Source organism: Mixophyes fleayi, chromosome 9 (assembly GCF_038048845.1).
Source record: "Mixophyes fleayi isolate aMixFle1 chromosome 9, aMixFle1.hap1, whole genome shotgun sequence".
In the NCBI taxonomy this organism is placed as follows: Eukaryota; Metazoa; Chordata; class Amphibia; order Anura; family Limnodynastidae; genus Mixophyes; species Mixophyes fleayi.
This window is the reverse complement of record NC_134410.1, coordinates 35,708,358-35,729,730: the sequence shown is the minus strand read 5'-3', so window position 1 is coordinate 35,729,730 and position 21,373 is coordinate 35,708,358. Positions and strand designations below refer to the sequence as shown.

At 41.5% G+C, this 21,373-nt stretch overlaps 1 protein-coding gene across 3 annotated transcripts in view; it reads left to right on the top strand.

Moving 5' to 3' along the window:
- Positions 1–201: 201 nt before the first annotated feature.
- Positions 202–21,373, top strand: part of MOSPD1 (motile sperm domain containing 1) — a 37,005-nt gene continuing 15,833 nt past the window's right edge. The window contains exons 1-3 of one of the 3 annotated variants that reach the window (XM_075187292.1): positions 209–345; positions 2,821–2,919; positions 8,288–8,322. The gene's annotated coding sequence lies outside the window, so the exon portion shown is untranslated. Of the gene's footprint in view, positions 346–2,820; positions 2,920–8,287; positions 8,323–21,373 lie in introns of all 3 variants that reach the window. The other 2 variants (XM_075187291.1, XM_075187293.1) reach the window with 2 other exon arrangements.

Here is a 21,373-nt window from a genome sequence, read left to right as displayed (position 1 = left end):
CTCTGGTGACTGATGAATGAACCAAGCAGTGCTCCCTCTGAGCTCTGGTGACTGATGAATGAACCAAGCAGTGCTCTGTGCTCTGGTGACTGATGAATGAGCCAAGCAGCGCTCTTTGCTCTGGTGACTGATGAATGAACCAAGCAGTGTTCTGAGCTCTGGTGACTGATGAATGAACCAAGCAGCGCTCTGAGCTCTGGTGAACTGTGTGTTCCACTGACAGAGGCGGCAGCAGCAACTCAGCATCCGCAGCAGAGGCTCTGACGTCACGGCTGTGGCTCCGGGGCGGCACTGCGGCCAGAGGCTGCTGACAAAGAGACGGAGAGCGGCGGAACTCGGATAAAGGTACAGAGAGAGAGAGGGGGGGAACCGAGGGAGGAGGGAGAGGGACGACGCCGCAGCCCGGGGGAGGAGGGACAGGCTGACATCCGCACACAGTCCACTGACTGCCTCATCTGACCCGAGTACATACCGAGCCAGTGTAAACAGTGTGTGTGATATACACAGCTGACATGGTGTCCTCCTCCTACACGTACATAACATGTCACAATAGGATTGACTGTGTATATATATATATATATATATATATATATATATATATATATATATATATATATATATATATATATATATATACACATATATACATATACACATAGTGTTTATACTGTGTGCACTATACCCCTGAAATGTTATTACACACGTCCTCTGCTCACCAGATACAGTGTAATAATAGTCACTATTTCAAGGGGAAATATTTAACCATTTTGATCCCAAATGTTGAATCTAACCACAGTAGTATCCAGAGAAATGCTCCAGTGTTCTATAGGACAATACTTGTTTTTTTAAACACACAGTGATACAATTATGTCTATGTAGAATAGATATAATCCATAATGCTGGACATTGTGTGGTCTGAACAAGTCTTGGAAGCATGTGCAACCTTAGTATAGAAAAACAACCTGTTTCCAGCAGGTTTAAAACAAAGCTACACAGCAGTAAAAAAAAGCCCATTCTTTGTTATGGGTTCACTGTAAGCTAATGATAACAATTGATTACATATCTATGTAGTTTTTATTGTCCATTGTTCCCAGAGTTATAATTGACCACTCATTTGTCCTTAAGAAACAGATGGCAGATAATGTGATTACAGGTTATTGGTAAATACAGGGTTATATGGAAAACTAGACAACCAGAAATCATAATTTTTAATGACATCTCTAAAATAATTATTCAATGTTGACTTCAAGAAAGTGATAGGTAAGGAGAGTAGAGTAATGATGTTGCACTGAAGAATCCTTTTCCGACACCAGTAGTGATCCAAATACAGTATGTACATTTATCACACATCTAGATTACGACATAGGTTTGATCAAAATTATGACTTATTAACATGCCTGTATTTCGTATTGCACATATGAAGAAGAGCAACATAACCTGATATATGTCATCTTCTCAATAGTAATGAGTACTTTAAGGATTGGTAGTATAATGTAGATACATAATATATCTATCTCTTAAGAGGCACATCCTTGTTTGAACATTCTAATGAATTATTGATCCAATGCTTTATCTCCAAATTCAGTAGTATGGCTTTCACAATGTGTAGTTTTTCAAAGCTGCTAATGAACTAGCTATGATGTATTTCACATAGATGAATAGCCTCTAAAGAAAATATCACAGTGTTATTCAACACAGGAAGCAAGTTCTCAGCCATAAATGTCAAAGGTGGATGAGGAAAATACTGGATGAGCAAAGGAAGTGCCTACTTTTAATTTTGTTATTTTTTTAAAGACATTCATATCCTATGACTATTCACTTTGTGACTTAGTTTGAAATATAGGCCTATTTTTCATATCTCTGGGGACATTTCTTTATGTGACAGGCATATCAAATAGATGGTGTGTTTTCTATATTTTAAATATTAAAACAAATAGACATTGTATAGCTTCAATAGACAAACACAATTAGACACTGATTACACATATTTAGCAATCCATGCACTAATAATGAAAGACCAGTCACTGAGCACAGTTTCATGGTACTGCTATAATTATATGTAACATATAATAATACGTATAATAATTATTATAATGCCAGTAAAAATAAAGGTAAGTCATATGAGCAGCTTTGATGGCTAGCACTTTACCAACTAGGAAAACACTAGTGTTCCTAGTGCACAAATCGCTCAGTGCTGACACACTAGTGAATGGAAAATGCTTATTCCTTGTGACACGGTGTGATTAAGCTCTGCATGTAAAATTTCCTGAGCGTAATCCCTCCCATGTGACGGGTAGAGTGGTACGGTCTTTTGAATGCTATGAACGCTAGTGCTGAATGTTGAAGAAGTGCAAGAGTTTAGAGTGCTCAGTTTTATAGTGCTGTGTATAATTCTCAGTGGTTGTCACTAAGGACATACATGTCACATATGTAGACAGGTAAAAAATGGAGAATCTAGGCTATCATCATCATTTATTTATATGGCGCCACTAATTCCGCAGCGCTGTACAGAGAACTCATTCACATCAGTCCCTGCCCCATTGGAGGTTACAGTCTAAATTCCCTAATATAGACACACACTCACACACAGACAGACAGAGAGGGAGAGACTAGAGTCAATTTTGATAGCAGCCAATTAACCTACCAGTATGTTTTTGGATTGTGGGAGGAAACAGGAGCACCCGGAGGAAACCCACGCAAACACAGGGAGAACATACAAACTCCACGCTATGCTTCCTCATTTTCATGTTTTGTTATTTTTTAATTTTATAAAATATTTTACCAGGAATAAATACATTGAGAGTTTCCTCTAATTTTCAGCTATGTCTTAGGTACATTATTATTGAGGGACAATTTCTGTGGTCAACACTAAGGGGCATATTCAGTTGTGTGCAGAGTGCCTCCGTAATGGGCACAAAGGTATTTTTCATTAATAATATACTTACTTTACCGTTTTCTTACATTTTAATACATTATTGCAACATAAATAATGAATAAGACTTTGGACACTTTTATAGAATAAGATTAAACATAAAAAGTTGATAATACAGAATAGGATTGCAAAGCGAGGGTATTGTGACCCACCCAATATATCGTAGCTTCCACTATTTTGACCCATAGGTTAAGAACCTCACACCTAAAAAATGTTTATGCACTTTTAAGGCCCACTCTCCCATAGATTCTGTTTATAGCATTTTCAAATAAGAAATTGAAGTAAAAATTATCTTTACCCCACTGAAAATCACAACTGTCCCTGTAACAATTAAATTGTGTATCTTAATCTACCTAGTAAATAATGAAATTTGACATTAGCTGAGAAATATTCATATTTACTTGCGGTACTGAAAAGCACATGAGTTCACATAATATCTCCAACATGTGACATCTGTTGACTTGGGAGGGTAATCACATCAAGTGTAATGTATCAGGAAATAGCAGCTTGGAAACTTATATCAGCATGGCCATTTATATTCCCACTCAGTAACATTTTTCAGCAATGACAAACTCATTTATTGTTGCACTTAAGGAACGACTGAAATCATATTATGGGTTGTGTGGAAGTTTTATCTGTACATATTTACATTTTTTAAATGGTTTTAAATGAGAAATATCTTAAAAATATATTACAGATTTTTAGTTTGGAATATAAGTTTATTGAACAATGTGGCATTATTCACATACCTGGGGGGAAGTACGTCAAATTGGATGAAATAATGGATTTGTAATTTCTAAGAAAATGCAGTTTACAACAGCCGGTCATTTTAACTGCCTCCATTGCTTACTTACAATGTAGGCAGACATTTTGTCACTCTCACGAACAGTGAACCACTGTTCGTGAGAGTGAGGAAGGAGGCGCGGCCATTTTAAATCCGCACAAGACTTCAGTCCTGTGGTCTTCGCGTTTCATCCTATGCTTTTACCAGGAATGATTTCTGGGTGCCTAGCAAGCTATATAAAACAGATTTCAAAACACACAAAAGTACCTTGTGTAATAAAGACAACCTTTATGTCCTCTAACTCTCATGACTGATTTAAGCCGCAAAATAGGCAAAACTGGGCAGTGTTTTGGAAGAAAACTGTAAAAGTATTATTAATTAAAGGGGTTATACTATAATTGAGTATACTTTAGTACAGAGAGACAATAATAAATTATGGTGTCAACTGTGCTATTGCCAATTTAAATCAAAAGTTATTTGCGAAAAGATTTGCATTAGTTTTTTCATGATGCTTTTCAGATTGCATGCCACAGGAGAGCAGCTGTGCAGCCATTTTGAGAGGATTATGGAGATAGAAAGATGGCAGCATCTGTTGTCTCTTTGTTTTTCTCGTCTGGGACAGGACCCCTTTGTTTTCCTGAGGCTGGGCGGGCCCCATCTTGCTTAGGCCTTGCTTCAGGGCCTATGATTTCACAGACGTCAGCATTGCCTGCAGCCAACTTAGTTAAGTGATTGGCTTGTCAGGCAAAAGTCAGGGTGACTGCTGAGGCAGTGACATTATAACCCTGTGCCTGACAGACTGCAGCAGCGTCTGTAAACACGGTCACATGACTAGCCACGTGGAGCTAAGGCTGTACATGGAGGGGGGGAGGGCAGGGACTGGAGCACTGTTGTGCAAGACAGACACAAAGGCTGAGAAATGTGTGCTGGAAAAATAGGAGCAGCAACAGTACAAAAACAGCTCAGTGTGAAAAACCAGGAGTAAAAGGTGTTGTGAATCCCAGAATGTGCCAGTAAAGGCCAGCTGCACACATTTCACCTTTTCCACACTTGTAATAAGTGTGAAATGTATATTGTTAGATGCTTGTATTGTATTTAACTTACAGCGGTCACATGATATGGTGATATGTATAGGGTAAATTATCTTTATGCCATTTAGGCTGCTTCTCTGTTGAAATATCCTCTGCTTTTAAATAATGTATAGGTATCACTTTACTATATGGTGAATAACATATGCTGCTACAATCCCTTAATTTGGGTATTATTTATTCATATAGTGCCAGCATACTCCACTTTATAATTGGCTATATGTAAGTGTACCCCCATTTGGCAATTAGTTGCAGGCTATGTGTAGCTCCACCTGTGGTTAGCAGTAATACTGAGCCTCTGACGGGACAGGACCAGGTATAAAAATAGCCTCAGTGCTTCCACTCAATATGGGCTTGTGTTAAAGTGCAGTCCCTGTTGAGAGCTTATACTCCATCTTGTGTACACAAGGATACACACAAGGTTTCATTAGCACAACAGAACAAAGTGGTGTGTGCAGTACATTATTATTATCAGCATTTGTTTTTAGGCTTCCACAAAGTTCCGCAGCGCCATACATGGCAGCAGTACAGACAAGGTAGACATAGTTTACATAAACAGACAGAAGTGCATCAGTATAAATGAACTGGATCATAAGCAGCAGCATGGGACCAGTGACTTCTGTTCTCACTCAGTGTAACAGTTGATCCTTGACAACAGCTTACAGCACAGTTGCCCAAACCATGGGCCACATGAGGCTTGCATGGCCATTTTCTGTGGCCCAAAGGATGCAGGACAGATATAGGGCAACGCAATGTTGTTACGGCAGCGTCCATGGTCCTCCTGTTTACGTCCTGTCCAATAGTTAGGGACAGCCTATAAAAGAGAAAACACTAAAGGGTCTATTTATTAAGACTTTAATAGAAAATCTTTTACCCGGCAATTTATTAAGATCATGTCACCGGGCAGCAGAGTGATGGGCAGCTCTTCGGTGATCCTGGCTGGCAACAGTAAGCGGTGACTTACCACTTGCCAAGCCAGTCCTGAGACCCTCTGTGCGTGCTTGGCCCAGCCTGCTGGCTTGGGCATTGCAAACTGGAACTGGAATCCTGGTCTTGGGCCTCCAGGTCATGATTCTACAAGAAAAAAAATGACAGTTAAAAAAATAGTAAACATAATTAAAAAAAACCAAAACACATTGGGCCAACCGCCGTTTTGATTTAGCCCCTTACCTTTCCCCCTGGACTTCTCTCTGGAATCACCCACTGTTTCCTCCAGGCCGTTCTGAGGAAATGTCCTGGCAATGGAAATCATATAAATTTGACCCCTTTGTCCACGTAATAGGCGAATGAGCCCGTAGGTCATTCGAGGATTTATGCACTAAATACCACCTGTCTGCTTTTATGCAATTTCAATCCCTACAAATCCAGGGATTTATCCAGTCCCAATCCCGGACCAAGGAATTCCAAACTTTCACACCGTTTGAATATAACTGCATCTACTCAGTCGCAGAGGCAATATTTAGATTCTATACTTTATAATTATGGCCAAAATCTTCTGACGCACTCGAGCCCCATGAGGAGGCCTAGGAACGTGACTTAGGGGTCTCTCTGAACAGGGAGGAGTGGTCAGTCATACATGCCTGGACAGCTAATGTCTCCATTAATGCCGGCATTCAGGAAAATTGTTTTAAGATTTATTCCTGTTTGTACTTGGTCCCAGGTATACTCAATCGCATGTACCCCCAGGTGACAGACCGCTTCTCTGTGGAGCTAAAGGCACTTTTCTACACATACGGTGGGAGTGCCAAATAATCCGTGATTTCTGGAATCTCACCTTAGACATAATCAATCAGAATACCGGAATACGAATCCCTAGAGACCCTCTGACAGCCAATCCCCCAGCTCAGTAAACACACATTTGCCAAGTCCCCAAACTGTTCATAGACAGAGCATGGAAGTAAACAGCTCTCCCCTCAAAGACTGAGCTGTTCAACCTCATCTGTTATGTCTCTTCCATGGAGTACGTTATGGTCATCCTAAACGACACTCTACCCAAATACCAACCAACCTGGATCCCATGGTTTATTCTTCACCACTCACCTGTACCTGATATTACTTGATCAGTAATATGTGCTGCACAGACCACTTGAAATAAAGGCAGCCCCAATGTGCCTTTACTTCAATTAGTTATCTAGTTAGTTTAGTAGATAAATGAAGATTAGATGAGGAGTACATTGAGAGAAAAACGGCAAAATTCATATTAATAAGAGAAAGGTACAGATGTGAAATCACATAGTACTTTTTTTTTTACTTTTTCATTTTGCAAATCATGCGCATTTGAGTCACAGTAAAAAAAATCCACAATAATCATGCAAAGAATATTTGCAGATGGATCGTGAAATTGCTCTTTGGGGCATTAAACTATTTATGCAGTGTTAGTTAAATTAGGCAGGATTTTGCATAAAAAATGCACTGCCTGTGCCACAGCATTTTCTAGCCCCCTTAGTATGTAAATTCTGAAGTATTTGCAAATGTAAAACATACTTGCCAACTCTCCCTGAATGTCAGGGAGACTCCCTGAAATAGGGGTGATCTCCCTCACTCCCTGAAGGGTCTGGCATTCTCCCTGATGCTGAGCCAGTAGAAGACGATGTTGGCTTCATCATCTGTAGCATGATGATACAGTTCAGAAATTGTGTCCTATGTCCATGTATTGATGCCTATGGAGGTGGCCATTTTCATGGAGACCAAGATTTAATCAAAGACTGACAGGTAAGACAACATGACTTCAGTAATGGAGACAGAAATGGAAAGACACTTGAGTCTCTAGAGATTCATTAGCTGCTTTTCTTTAACACATAGTTGCCTACTCTCCCGTAATGTCCGGGAGACTCCCGCATTTCTGGGAGACCTCCAGGGAGGGCAGGGCAACTTCCTGGTTCTTGCCCCCTCAATAGATAAGTGGCGGGGGGCGAGGCTTAATGACGCAAATATTGGATCATCTTAGCCCTGCACCCTGCTGTAATTGGCCAAAAATTGTGACAATCGTTTAGGGGGCAGGGCCAAAATGATGCGACTCATCAAGCCCCACCCACACACGCCCACCTCCCTCGGGATCTCCCTGAAGCCAATGAGGAAAAGTTGGCACGTATGATGTAAAATGATAATTGCACTTACTAGGTATGCTTAGATCAGGATAGTTTTTTAAACCGTGTTTTTTAACAAACAGTATGAACTGTGTAGGAAACAGCAGTACCTGAATAATACAGCTTCAACTTTCACCACAAGTTGCATACGCGACCACATGGTATTTGAGTAATTAGAAGATTATAACATTTGAAAACATATCACAATAAAGCCTAAAATGGCAGCACTGTAAACACAGATTGTGTAGGTAGCACAGAAGGGATGCCATGTTTAATTGTGACAGCCAACAGAAATTTAAGCTCTTCTTGACACACAGCATGATTCACCTCTTAGAATGGGATTTTAATAGACGTTATGCTACTGGTGATTACAATACGTTCCTTTGATATTTTACAGCCTGAATCATGGAACGGAACGCTGTGTTATAACAGGTAAGAGCTTCCTCACCTCTTTATTCTATAATTACTTGACTTCCTTTGGGAGATACAGACCCACTTTAACTCTCTGTCTGCCATAGGAGAGTTTGTGAATTGTGTTGTGGCTTCTTGTACAGTAAAATGAATTAGAGCTAGGTTTCCTAGAATGAATACACAAATTTAGCACACAACTGAAAATTTCCTAGTTTTTCTTATTGGTCAAAAAAACCTGCAAAATTATTTTATTTTACATTTGGCTATTGTACACTATCTGGGATTTAGTCATTTTTAAATGATAACAAAATACTATGATTTTGTACATAATTTTAAAACTGCATTACCACCTAGAAAATGTTTCTGCTAAGGTGGCCTCTCCCGCTAGCTGGAGCCCCGGGTGCTGCGCCATGCAGCCACTCTTACCGGAACTCTTCCGTTTCCTTCACAGCCCCGTCCACAAACCGGTGTGGAGGGGTGTGTGAGCGGAAAGGCCAATCTTGGTTTTTCTGATCATATTCTGACATCCACCTTTCAAAGACATGTCCACTGTGCCGCCGTCTCTCCAAATGCATCAATGATCTGAAGAAGCGTTTCTATCTTTACTCTGTTCCTTTTTTGACAGACGATGGATGAGACAGAAATTAACATCAGTGAGCAATTGACCTTCCTGTGTAAATTTGTTAAGTATTATTGGGAGAGATTTATGTACATGGAGTGACCTATGAGAGATGAGATAGCTAGTTTAAAAAAAATCCCTCCTCAAATACACTGAACCGGTCATGATTTCCATTATGTGAAGTTCTGTACATCTCTTACAGTACCTGTGTTGTCCCTTTATATTTCATATACACCCTAAACCTGGAGCCAGGTGGCCTGGTTAGCCTGGTCATTTTTGTAGACATCAGTTAGTGAATCTCCTCCCTAAAATGACAAGATAATATACCAATCTCATTGAACCTAATTAGGACATTTGCTTTTTAATTGTATATTACAGAGTGCCTTGTGAACTGTTAGGAGTAAAAACAGAACAGGGTACCTCCGTGGCGACAGTCACTCTAGGAGAATGTACATGGTATGGTGGGCTCTCAAACTGACAGCTCAACTCAGAATATGTCTGCATATTCTATGCTCTCTACCAGTCAGTGCCATCTTAATGCATGTGCACGATGGGCCCTTGCCCGGGGAGCCCAAGAGCATAGGAGCTCCATATTCCTCTATATTTAGTCAAACCCTCTTTATTAAAATGTTTAAGTGGACTGATCACCTCAGTATCAGCTGTTATCTGTACATGCGATCTTGCTGTTGCAAATACATATCTTGACCTTGACGAAAACAGCGTAATTGTACTATACAATACGGTTTCCAGTGCACTGCTTTGCCTGGGGGCCTATAATGCTGTTAAGACTGCCCTGCTACCGGGGCAATCTTCTCTGTTCCTCACAGCTCTGGGATGGGGTAAGCAGAGCAGATAGAGAGTACCCTGTATTAAATGCTTTATATTGGGTGAATGGGATCAGGAAGTACTCTGTATTTTTTCTAGAAAAAATACAGAGTTCTTTTTGCAAATGTACTACCATTGGGCATATTGAACTTGCTAGTAGAATGCATCTAAAAGGTAATTTGTGTCCTCTGGGCTTGGGAGTACCAGCACCCCATGATGCATTTTCATTCCAACTTCACCAGCTTTGAACTGAATGGTATAACTACACACCATGCCTGGGGGCGTGGTTTGGGTTAGCATGGAGTAGGACGTTTCTCTTCTACTCTTCTCCAGCATCCGCCTAAATATCCTGTTTGTAGCTGGCTCCCGCTGCCCAGATTGCTTATATTGTCACAGTGGGCACAATACACAAGGTGAACCACCTGGTCAGTGACTTTTTGGCTGAATATCAGCTCCCAATCGACTTCCCTGCCTGCATTCTGATCGGGGCCTACATCTTCTTCAAACCCAGGGGCTAAATTTGTGCAGAGACTCGAGCTGACGGCACAGTTGTCCCGGTGACGCCCTTTCTTCTTGCAGTAGATTATAATTATAAAAGTGGACCAGCGGGTGCTCCCACAATACTTTCCACTGTTTTCCAGTGCACCCCGATTTGTCCTGAGGCGTGGGCTTGCTGCGATCGCAGTCCTCACTGAACTCTGGTGCCGTCAGGTCAGGGAGCATGAAGCTGCTAAACTGAGGAGAAAAAGGGAAAAAAATCCAGCTACTTACCTCCTTGGGCTCCTCAGGTGGATGGTACCAGCGGTCTGTCGGCATCGGGCAGATATACTGTTTTGCTGGCTCTGGGGCGACCGCCATATTGGCATCCGAATACTGTGGGCTGTCTTTGGAATAAGAGCCTCGATACTGGGCTGTGTCAAAGTTTCGAGACATAATCTTTTGGAAGTGGCTGTTCTCTGTGCACACCTGGGTACACAGTGAGTAAAGGCATGTGAATAGAGCTTCTTGTCCCTTGACAATCACTGGTGACTGCCTGTTAATAACTTTCTGTTGAACTTGTTAACGCAGTTTTGAATTTGCGCTTCATAAAGCCCAGCAGCAGATGGTAGCCACAGTAATACATTTCTGCAAGTGACATTTCTTTACTATCGCTGCATGATACGGTAGCAGAGTCTTAACTGTCTCATACAGTATATTAAGGCTGATACGCAGCTGGGTCTATTTGTGTTATTCAATGTGCTGAGTGGAACTGTATACAAGAATATAATATTATTGGAAGGGACAAGCAGTAGCCAGTAGCAGCAAGGATAAGCTTGCTCCATATAATATCAGAGCAAAATGGGAAAACATGGTCAGACGGTTGCGACCAGCTGCGAGTGCTTTGCACGCCAGTCTTCCTCTACTCTGGCTGGGGAGGTCTAGGCTTCAACAGCTAATTCTCAATCCTCCTCTGATGTCAACCAGCAGGACCAAGTAGATCCACCATCTATTCAAAAGGCGTTATCCGCCATTACGGCCTCAGAATAAAGGGTCACTGATAAAATCGGCGAAGTTCAAGCTGATATCTCCCTGATGAGACATGAAATGCAAAAAACACGTGAAAGGGTTGGAAAAACTGAAAATCGTATCTCGACTCTGGAAGATGCCTCGGCACCGGTAAAAGGGGAGCTGCAGAGCCTTGCTGCGCAAGTTTCCCAGTGTAAAAACAAACTGGTAGATCTAGAGGCGCAACAATCTCAGGCTTGTCGGGCTGCCGGAACGTGCAGAAGGAGCTGCTCCGGAACAGTTTCTGGAAACCTGGCTAATTGAATAGTTCGGGAAGGAGGCCTTTTCCCTACATTTTGCAGTGGAGAGGGCGCATCGTCTTCCACCTCAGGCGCCTCCACCTGGTGCGACGGCAAGGACATTTACAGCAAAACTCCTACACTTCAAGGATAGAGACGCAGTCCTTAGACTGATACGCCAAAAAGGCCATTTAAAGTTTGATAACACAACTGTCTCAGTATTTCCAGACTTCGCGTTGGATGTCCAGAAGTCCAGAGCTCAATTTGCCTCAGTTAAACTTCACACCCTGCCTACCCCTCAAGTAAAAAGTACCCACAGAATTCAGCTGTTCAAGGTACCAGTTAGATGCACCCTACTGGTAAGTTAATCTAACCAATAGTTTTAGATGTGTATGAGGTTTTTATTGGAAAAAAGACCGAAGGGAGCCATTGCAATCATTTACGAAAAAAATAAAGTTCCAAAAGTTGGACTATTTCTTTAATCAACAGAGTGCAGTTCTGCGGGGCAGTGACCCTGTTCTGTCTCAGAATAATGCAAGATAGAGAAACACCTCCTGCTGTGAAATGATAGAATAGTGCATAATAGACATGTTAAGTCTGGTATAAACACTCAGGTATATTATTCAGTTTACTAATCTACAGCCATTGCTCTACAGTATTACTGTAAATTTGTGCTTCACCTTGTGATTTTACAAGCTTGGATATGACATGAGCTGGTTGAGGAAGCTGTAATTGCTGTACAGGTTATGCAGGGAACACACCACTTGAAAAACTTCCCCATGAGTATATTGTTTACATCTTGCAGACTCATCCAGCAAGAATTTTGTGTTTCCACTGTGTCATGCTGGTTATTTATTTTGTTACCACTTAGCTAGTCATTAACATTATCAAGAAGAGGAATCATAGCAGCTCTTCTTCTGTGTGCATTTTATCAGTCTGTTGCAAGAGTTTGTGATCACATAGCCATAAGACTTGTAAAATATGTAGTCACTGATTGAATACCCTCAATAAAGGGATTAGCATTGAGAATTCTAATTCAAACATGTTTTATAACCAAAATAAAAATAAAACAAATCAGCGACTTTCTGCAAAATCTTCAGATTGAACATTTTAAATATGTTTTCAATATAAAAAGTAATCACATTATTTATTTAAAGCCATTTATAATTCTGTAGCCCAGAAAAAATAACCAGTGCAAATGAACTAATATGCGGATTTATTTTTATGATATTAAGACATTCGCATTAAACACATTATTAAATATAGATATTTTCATTAACATTTTTAGGTGATATAACAGCAATATATTTTCAAAGATTAGTCGTATTATGCTACATGTAGATCTGCAAAGTTTTGATAAAATTGTAACCGTTCTAGGATCTTATATTGATCTCATTAATGTCACTTAAGAAGCACAAAAAATGCGGACCTGCATTGCTTGTTTAGGTGCACAAATTCACTTACTTATGTAGCTAGTGCATTTCAGAACACCCATTTCACGATCCTCGGAACTAACCCTGGAACGTTAATGTCAGTCTATATTACAGGGGCAGACCTAGATTTATTTTTAGGGGGCCATTTAGTGCCCCAACCCCTTTTTCACTAATAGCATGGGCGGGCTGCCTAAAGCAGCACAGTATATACATGTTCCCATCGGCAGAGACAGTCAGGCAGAGGATGCTGTCCTGCCCCCCTTCCCCCATGGATCCGCCACTGCTACATTTGTGGTTTTACGCTAGAATAGTGATAGGCAACCTGATACACTTCGGGGGGCCGCACATTACCTTTAACCTTAGTGATAAATCACTACATTTAAGCAAATAATGAGTCACCTATCTTTAATAGCATTTTGAACAAATGTTACAATCTATAACAAACAGATCTGACCATAAAGCAGGAAGGAGCTAGAGTCCGCAGACGAAGGCTCCAGAAATTGTACTTTGTGAATCAAATGTTAAATCAAAGTCCAACCTACATCCACTTTATGACCACCCCCTACATTAATTTAATCTTTGGTTTAGCTTTTTTTGTTTTAAATTAGTGGAAATTAGGACTGCCTATTACTTGGTCTCTCTGGTCCATACCAGCATTAACAGAACATATACTTTAGTAGAGGAAATAGGTGTAGTCATGTTTTGTTTTGCAGGAAGATATGGCTGTTGAATTGTCAAGGGCTTCAACCTCTGCTGGTGTCCTTTGTTTCCTGTTCATTACAGGAGTGCACCTTACAGTGTCACATCCAGGGTTACCTCCTCTTCCCTGCACCCAGCAATCAAGCATATTGCTCGGAAATACCCTACACTATATGTTAGTAGTGGGATAGGTGGGTTTTGAAAACCGCACCCCGTAAAAAAAACGAGCTAATTTCCTTTTAGGTCTAGCTCAGCACAGATCATGCTCAAATTTGTAGTTGTAGCAAATATCTTCAAAAGTGCTTGTTTTTTGCTGCATTCTCTAAAGCTGTGTACATGACCACAGGACCACAAAACAACTTACCATTTTCCACTAGACTGTAGCTGGCAAGCGTGACCTCACTACTCAAGCCATGTGACTGAATTCTAAATGAACAGGGAGGAAGACTTGTAATTTGGCATTATAGTTGGTAGTAGCTTCAGAGCATGTCATCATAGCATCTACTTAAAAATGTAACTTAACATTAATTTATAGTGAGTCATTGGTGACAATTATGTACTGCTAACCTCTCTCAGAATTATTTTAATCAGCTCCATGGTCATAAGGATATCAGAATGTGTCTTGCATCATAACAGCATCTATCTATAAATAGTCCATCTATGGACTGGACTTTCCTGCAGCACAACAGATAACAGCAAATGTTACATGACAAGCAGTTCCTCTGCCTAATACAATTATATGGTATTATAAGGTGAATTAAGACATATTTTTAGTTTTTGGAGGAATACAATAGACTTATTTATGTGGCAGTATCATGAAAGTGATAATCTGCAATACGAAATAATTTTTCATGACATTCAAATATATAGATATATTATATTTATATGTTATCTGTTATGGGCTTTTGTGTTTCCATTAAAAATACATGCCCTAAAAAGTAAAGCACATGTTCAACATCACAAGAGTTGCAAACGCCACATTATTGCATTATAATTGTTTATAAGCTTTATAAGCTCTTTTACAGCTCTATCTTTTCTCCTTTCGTTTTTTTTCTGTGTAGAAATAAAAATGGTGACACCTAAAACATAGCTATTTCTAAATATTTTCTATATTATTTACCACATGGTCAAGACCTGTGGCTTCACCTGTGGGTATTTCACACTGTTCTCTGCATTTCATCTTTTCACTGCTTCACCCATTCTTCCCTACAGCTACTTGGTGGTTCTACAAATTATCTGCTTTGCGCCCCCTAGAGGACCGCGACCTGCGGTTGAGAGCAGCTAAGACCATATTCCCTTGCGGGAATTTCTGGTAAATACCTCACCTCTGTTAGACTCCACACCTCTCCGGGGGTAAGCTGTCACTCTAGCAGAGATCAAGACCATTCCATGATCTGGCTTTCGTGACAGCTATATAAATAAATAGATGTTGATGATGATAACTGTGGGCGGTTTGTCCCAGGTTCCCTTGGATTCTTCAGGGAGTCTTGCATATTTGTTGCCTGTAGTGCCAAGTCGAGGTCCTGCAGGTCCTGTGGCAATGGTCTCAGAGGTACAGGCTTGGGTCTGAGGCCTAGCAACTTTTGTACAGGGCCTGGTTTTCTCCTCTTTAGAGAGGATGTTGGAGTCCACTACGCCGTATTCCTTGCTTATGCACAGGAGAGTAGTGGTGCCCCAACCTGGCAATCAGATTCTGACTGTTCTTCCCAGAGAGAAGGCAAAGTTCTTGTTGGGTCAGATGTAGAGGACTCCCTCTTTGGGGAGGAAGACACCTCTGAGTCTCAGGGAGTGGAGGAACTGATTTGGGCTGTGTACCAGGTTTTAGACATCCCAGAGACAGCAGTCCCTGAGACTACTTTATTTTTCCTCTTCCTTCCAGCTGGATGATTTGTTGGGTGAGGCTTAAAACTCAACGGACTGGAAGTTCCCGGTGTCCTGTAGGCTACTATCCTGTTATCGTCTTTCCTCTGAGGATATTAGTTAATGGGAAATGCCTCCCATAGCTTTTGTACAGTTATCTAAGACTACTTTCCCATTCCCAATGCAGCCACGCTTAAGGATGGTGTGGATTATAAGGTCGAGGGCATCCTTCAATCCATTTTCGTAGCGAAAGGAGCCTCCTTAAGCCTGCCTTGGCCTTTGCTTGGGTGAATAAGGCTGTGGAACGATGGTCTGAGGAACTTCAGAGGACTTCTAGTTGGCAAGTTGGGATCTGAATTGCTTCCTTTGGTGGAGAGATTCAAAGTATCTGGGACAGGTGGCCCTGTATGCAAGACAGATTGGGGCACAGATATATGCTTCTGCAGTCTTGCCTGGTTGGACCCTTTGGCTTAAGTCCTGGTAGGCTTATGTAAAGTCTAAAAAGTCTCTTGAGTCACCTCCTTTTTCTGTTTGGGATCGGAATTTACAACATTATTAGTCAGGCGACAGGAGGCAAAAGTGCTTTCCTTCCTATTAGTGATCCAAAAGCTAAGGTGCCCTCCTTTCGCTTCTACAATAGGTCGAGGAGTCAGAACCCCATTCATATGCCCCCAGGGGTGGTGTGCATCGTGGACGGTAGGCCTGGTGCATTAGGCGTCCAGCAGCCAAATCTGCCGACACCTAATCATCATGACAGGCATTCTGTCCACCTTATATGGGATATTATTATTATTTGGACCATGGGTCTTCACCAAGATCATGGAGGTCATGGCAGTCCAAGGGAGTGACAATCATTCCTTTGCTAGCTGAAAGTGCTCCAGGTGATGGCACAGACTCTGGAGGCCCACGGTTGGATTCTGAATTTGAAGAAGTCCAAATTCACTCCGTACCTACAGATGATCATTTTGTGTCTCCTCTTCAACACCCACAAAGAGAAGATGTTCTTGCCACCAGACAAGTTTCAGGCCTTATGTGATGGTAAGATCTCTGTCAGACTGACTTACAGTCAATACACTTGTGCATGAATAATCTGGGCAAGAGGGTATTGAATTTTGAGGTGGTCCATTTTACTCAGTTTCTTGCAAGGGAGTTTCAGCTGGAACTCCTATCAAAGTGGCATAGATCTTACCTGAACCTTTCCAGCCAGGTGAATTGTCTTGCCCCAAGGGTACATCAATCGCTTCTTTGGTGGCTGGAGAGCTATAATCTCTGCAAAGGTCATCCATCCTTAATCTGGGATTGGATCTTGGTGACAACAGATGCCAGTCTTCTGGGTTGGGGAGCTGTATGTCTTCACGCCTGTTTTCAGGGTTTTTGGATCAAGCAGGAATCCAAGCTTCCAATGAATGTGTTGGATCTGCAAGCAGTGTTCCACGCGCTGGTCAGTGCAGGACAGGCAGTAAGGATACAGTCAACAATGGCACATCGATGGCATACCTCAATCACCAGCATGGCACCAGGAGTCCTCTAGCCATGTGAGAGACACTCAGGCTCTTTCAGTGGGCCAAAAAAACACGTTTTTGCCATCATGGCGGTCTTTATCCCACAGGTGGAAAATTGGGAGGCCAACTTTCTGAGCATCTAGAGTCTTCACTCTGGAAAATGGTCTCTGCATTAGAGGTGTTTTGCGAGATCGTGGACAGGTGCGGTCAACCTGATGTCGACATAATAGTGACTTGTTTGAACCACAAGGAGGAGCTCTTCTGTTCCAGGGCAGAAGATCCTCGGTGGTCTTAGTAGATGCCATGTCCAATTATTGGCGATTCCACTGGTTTATCTGTTCCCTCCAGTGATCAAGATGCCGAAGGTCTTGAAGAAGATGGGGAATGAGGGTGTCACGGTCATTCTGGTGGCTCCTGATTGCTCTTGAAGGGCCTGGTACACAGATGTTCTCTCCATGGCAGTGGGTCAGTCGTGGCATCTACCACCTAGACCAGTCCTGCTAAGTTAAGCATCATGGATTAGAACATCTGACTTTAACGGCATGGCTGTTGCCATCATCATCCTTCGAGTGAAGGGAATGTCTGAGTGTGTAGTGCAAACTATGTTTCGGGCCAAAAAATGATCATAGAGTGTGGAGGACGAATTTTGCCTTGTGTGAAAGGAAGGGGTTCCCTACCTCTTCTTTTCATTTGCTAGGTTACTTATATTCTTACAAGAGGGCCTGGATGCTGGTTTGCACCTTAGCTCTCCTACAGTTCAGGTGTCATCTCCTTCGGTCTTCTTTCAAAAACAACTGTCTTTGATACCTGACGTGCAGATGTTCTTTATGGTGTATTTCATGTCCAGCCTCCTTATGTTCCTCGGGATCTGTACTTGATGTTGAATGCTTTGCAGTATTTCATTTTTGAATCATTGTACTCTGTTGATTTGAAATTCATTACATGGAAGACTGACTTCCTTTTGGGTTTTCTATGGCTAGGAGAGTTTTAGAGCTAGGAGCCTTGTCCTTCAAGTCTCCTCTTCTAGTTGTTCATGAGGATAGGGCAGTTCTTCAGACCAAACCTTTCTTCCTACCAAAGATAGTGTCCAGATTCCACATTAATCAAGACATTATCATCCCGGCACTGACCTAGAGTAGGTCTTCAGAGGACGAGGGTTCTCTTCATTATTTGGATGTGGTCAGAGCTTTGCAAACTTATGTACGTAGGGCACGTATGCTGGACTGAAGATCTTTTGGTCTTCTATGATATGCCTAAAAGGATCTAGCCAATATGTAAAATTACCATTTCTAGATGGCTTACGGTTGTGAGAGTCTATGGGCTCATTCTATCATGTCGGTGAATGGCGTCTCAAATGAGCAGCTGTGTCTGGACGCTACCTGGTCCTCTGTTCACACTTTTACCAGATTCTACAATGTGTTTGATTCCAGATATGTGAGTTTTGAGAGAAAGGTGCTTTGTGATGTTTCTTCTGAGCATACTCACCCATGTTGGCAGCTTTAGAATGTCCCCAATGTACCCGGTGTCCCCTAATGGATGCTGGAGAAAATAGGATATTTATACTTATCTTAAATAATTTTGTCTTATTCCATTGGGGATACCTGGTACTCCACCCTGTATGCTCTGGGTTCTCCTTTTGCGTGACATGTTCTAGTTTGGGTTTTATTCAGGAGGATGTTGTTCTTTCCTCCTTTTCTGTTTGTTTCTTTCTCTATTTTTCTCCTTTTCTGTGGGTCTTGGTTAAACATAAACAGAGGCCTTACAGAAAGAGGTATAGAGGAGAGGAACTACAGTGCACTCTTTAAGGAGTTGTAAAGTGCCTGCACACCTGGATCTCTACACTTTACCCCTATAACTATTATTTTGCTGGTGACTATACCTTTATTTCAGATGTAAGTACATGGCTTCATGACAACATGATCAATATAATTACAGCTGTGGTTGCAAACTTTTTGCCCCTTCTGTTAACAGACGAGTACAAATTGGGGTGTCAGTTGATGAATGCAGAGGAGAAGTGTCACAGGAGAGGTATCACATGAAGGTTAATCATGCAGCAGAACAACAGGGAAAAAGCTCTTAAATATTTCAGGACATTTTTTTCTGCTGGCAAAAATACTGTGCAGCTTCTAAAGATCTACAATCTAAGCGGCTGATTAATAGATCTGTGACAGGTGCAGGAGAAATAATCATACACATATTTGTCTGAGCTGATTTGCTGCAGGCCCTATACGCTGCTTACATCTCTGCTTTGTGTAACACCCTCTAGGCAAAACATATTCAATTTAATAGGGCAGCATCTTAAAAAAAATACTAGAGGGGAAAAAAAATGCACCAGAAAAAGCTTTGGTGTGACACCACCCTGGCTATGCTTTTTCACCCACAACTGATTAGGTCTAAGGGGTATAGTTACTAAATTGCGGGTTTGAAAAAGTGGAGATGTTGCCTATAGCAACCAATCAGATTTTAGCTGTCATTTTGTAGAATGTACTACATAAATGACAGCTAGAATCTGATTGGTTGCTATAGGCAACATCTCCACTTTTTCAAACCCGCAGTTTAGCAAATCTAGCCCTAAGACTCAGTTTAACATCCCATGGCTCAGTTTGTAATGAGTAATGTGTTTCCTTTTAACTGCTTTCTTACAATTGTATTACATGCTAAGTATATTATTATTCTTTTTTTAAACTAAAAAAGGAAAACCTAAAACAACCAATTCTCTTGTCAAATGTCTGCCAGAGTAAAATGTCTTTCACTTGTTTGACATAAACAAGTATTCTACTGTAAGGGAATTTGGTGTTGAACAAAATAATATTAAAATATAATTTATAATTAGTCTTAGCAAACAATAGTTTTCCAAACAGTTGTCATAATGATTCAGTATAAATAGCACAATTTAATGGGTATAAGCAATAGAGGTAATTTACACTGGGCATCCACAAATGCAGATTTTTCGCACTGGTGATGTTGTTGCATATTTGTGTTCTGACTGGCACATATACCAAAATACTTTATACATATATATATATATATATATATATATATATATATATATATATATATATAATCGTCATATACACTATATCGACAAAATTATTTGGCCACATTTGTTAATTATTGAATTGAGGTGTTTCAATCAGACCCGTTGCAAGAAGTGTATAAAATCAAGCACCTTGCCATGCAGTCTCCAATTGCAAACATTTGTGATACAAAATGGGTCATTGTGGAGATCTCAGTGACTTCAAGAGTGGTACTGTGATTGGATGCCACCTTTGCAATAAGAAGCTTTGTGAACTTTTAACCATGATGGATATTCCACATTCAACTGTAAGTGATATTATTATAAAGTGGAAGCGTTTAGGAACAACAGCAACTTAGCCACGAAGCGGAAGATCACGTAAAATCACAGAGCGGGGTCAACGACTGCTAAGGCGCATGGTGCATAAAAGTCGCCAGCACTCTACTGATTCTATAGCTGAAGAGTTCCAAACTTCCACAGGCATTAATGTAAGTACGAAAATTGTGCATCGGGAGCTTAATGGAATGGGTTTCCATGGCCTGTTCGCAAGCCTCACATCAGCAAGACCAATGCCAAGCATCGAGTGGAGTGGTGTAAAGCACATACTTCCAACTTTGCAGCAACAGTTTGGGGAAGGCCCTTTTCTATTCCAACATGACTGTGCCCCCAAAACATGGACTACAAAGACATGGTTTGAGGAGTTCGGTGTGTAAGAACTTGACTGGCCCGCACAGAGGCCTAACCCCAACCTGTCAGGTGCCGTCTTCGCGCTCTCCACAGGCGCCGCAGACGGACACCTTCTCTCCGCAATCCTCGTCCTGTTGCCTAGCAGCAGAACTCTATATCTACTCACCTGTCTGCAGCCAGCATGTCTTTACCGCCTAAATCTCCCTAACCCTATCAGGAGGCACCTTAGAGTACTTAAAGCAGCCTTTGACACATGTCTAGTGCCAGAGTATTGGTTCTAACCAGCTCCAGCATTTAGTTTGTATTCCTGTTCCTGACCTCCTGTGTATTTGACTCCTTGGCTTGTTTGACCTCTCTTCCGGATATCCCTTGTACTTCGCTGCACGCACTGGTATTGACCTTTGGACCGTTCCTGACTACTCTTGCCTACTCTCCGTGGTACCTCGCTTCCTTGGTTTCGACTCGGCCTGTCTGACTACCTTCTAATCGCTGCACTGGTGACTTCCTGGGAGAACCGCGACCTGCACATCGCATACAGCAAAGCCCAAACCTCTTTGCGGGGGTCCCTGGTGAACACCGGTGGTGTGTTAGACTCCGCGCCTCTCAGGTTAGTAGCGCTAATACCAGTCAGTGATATTCCTTGTGTA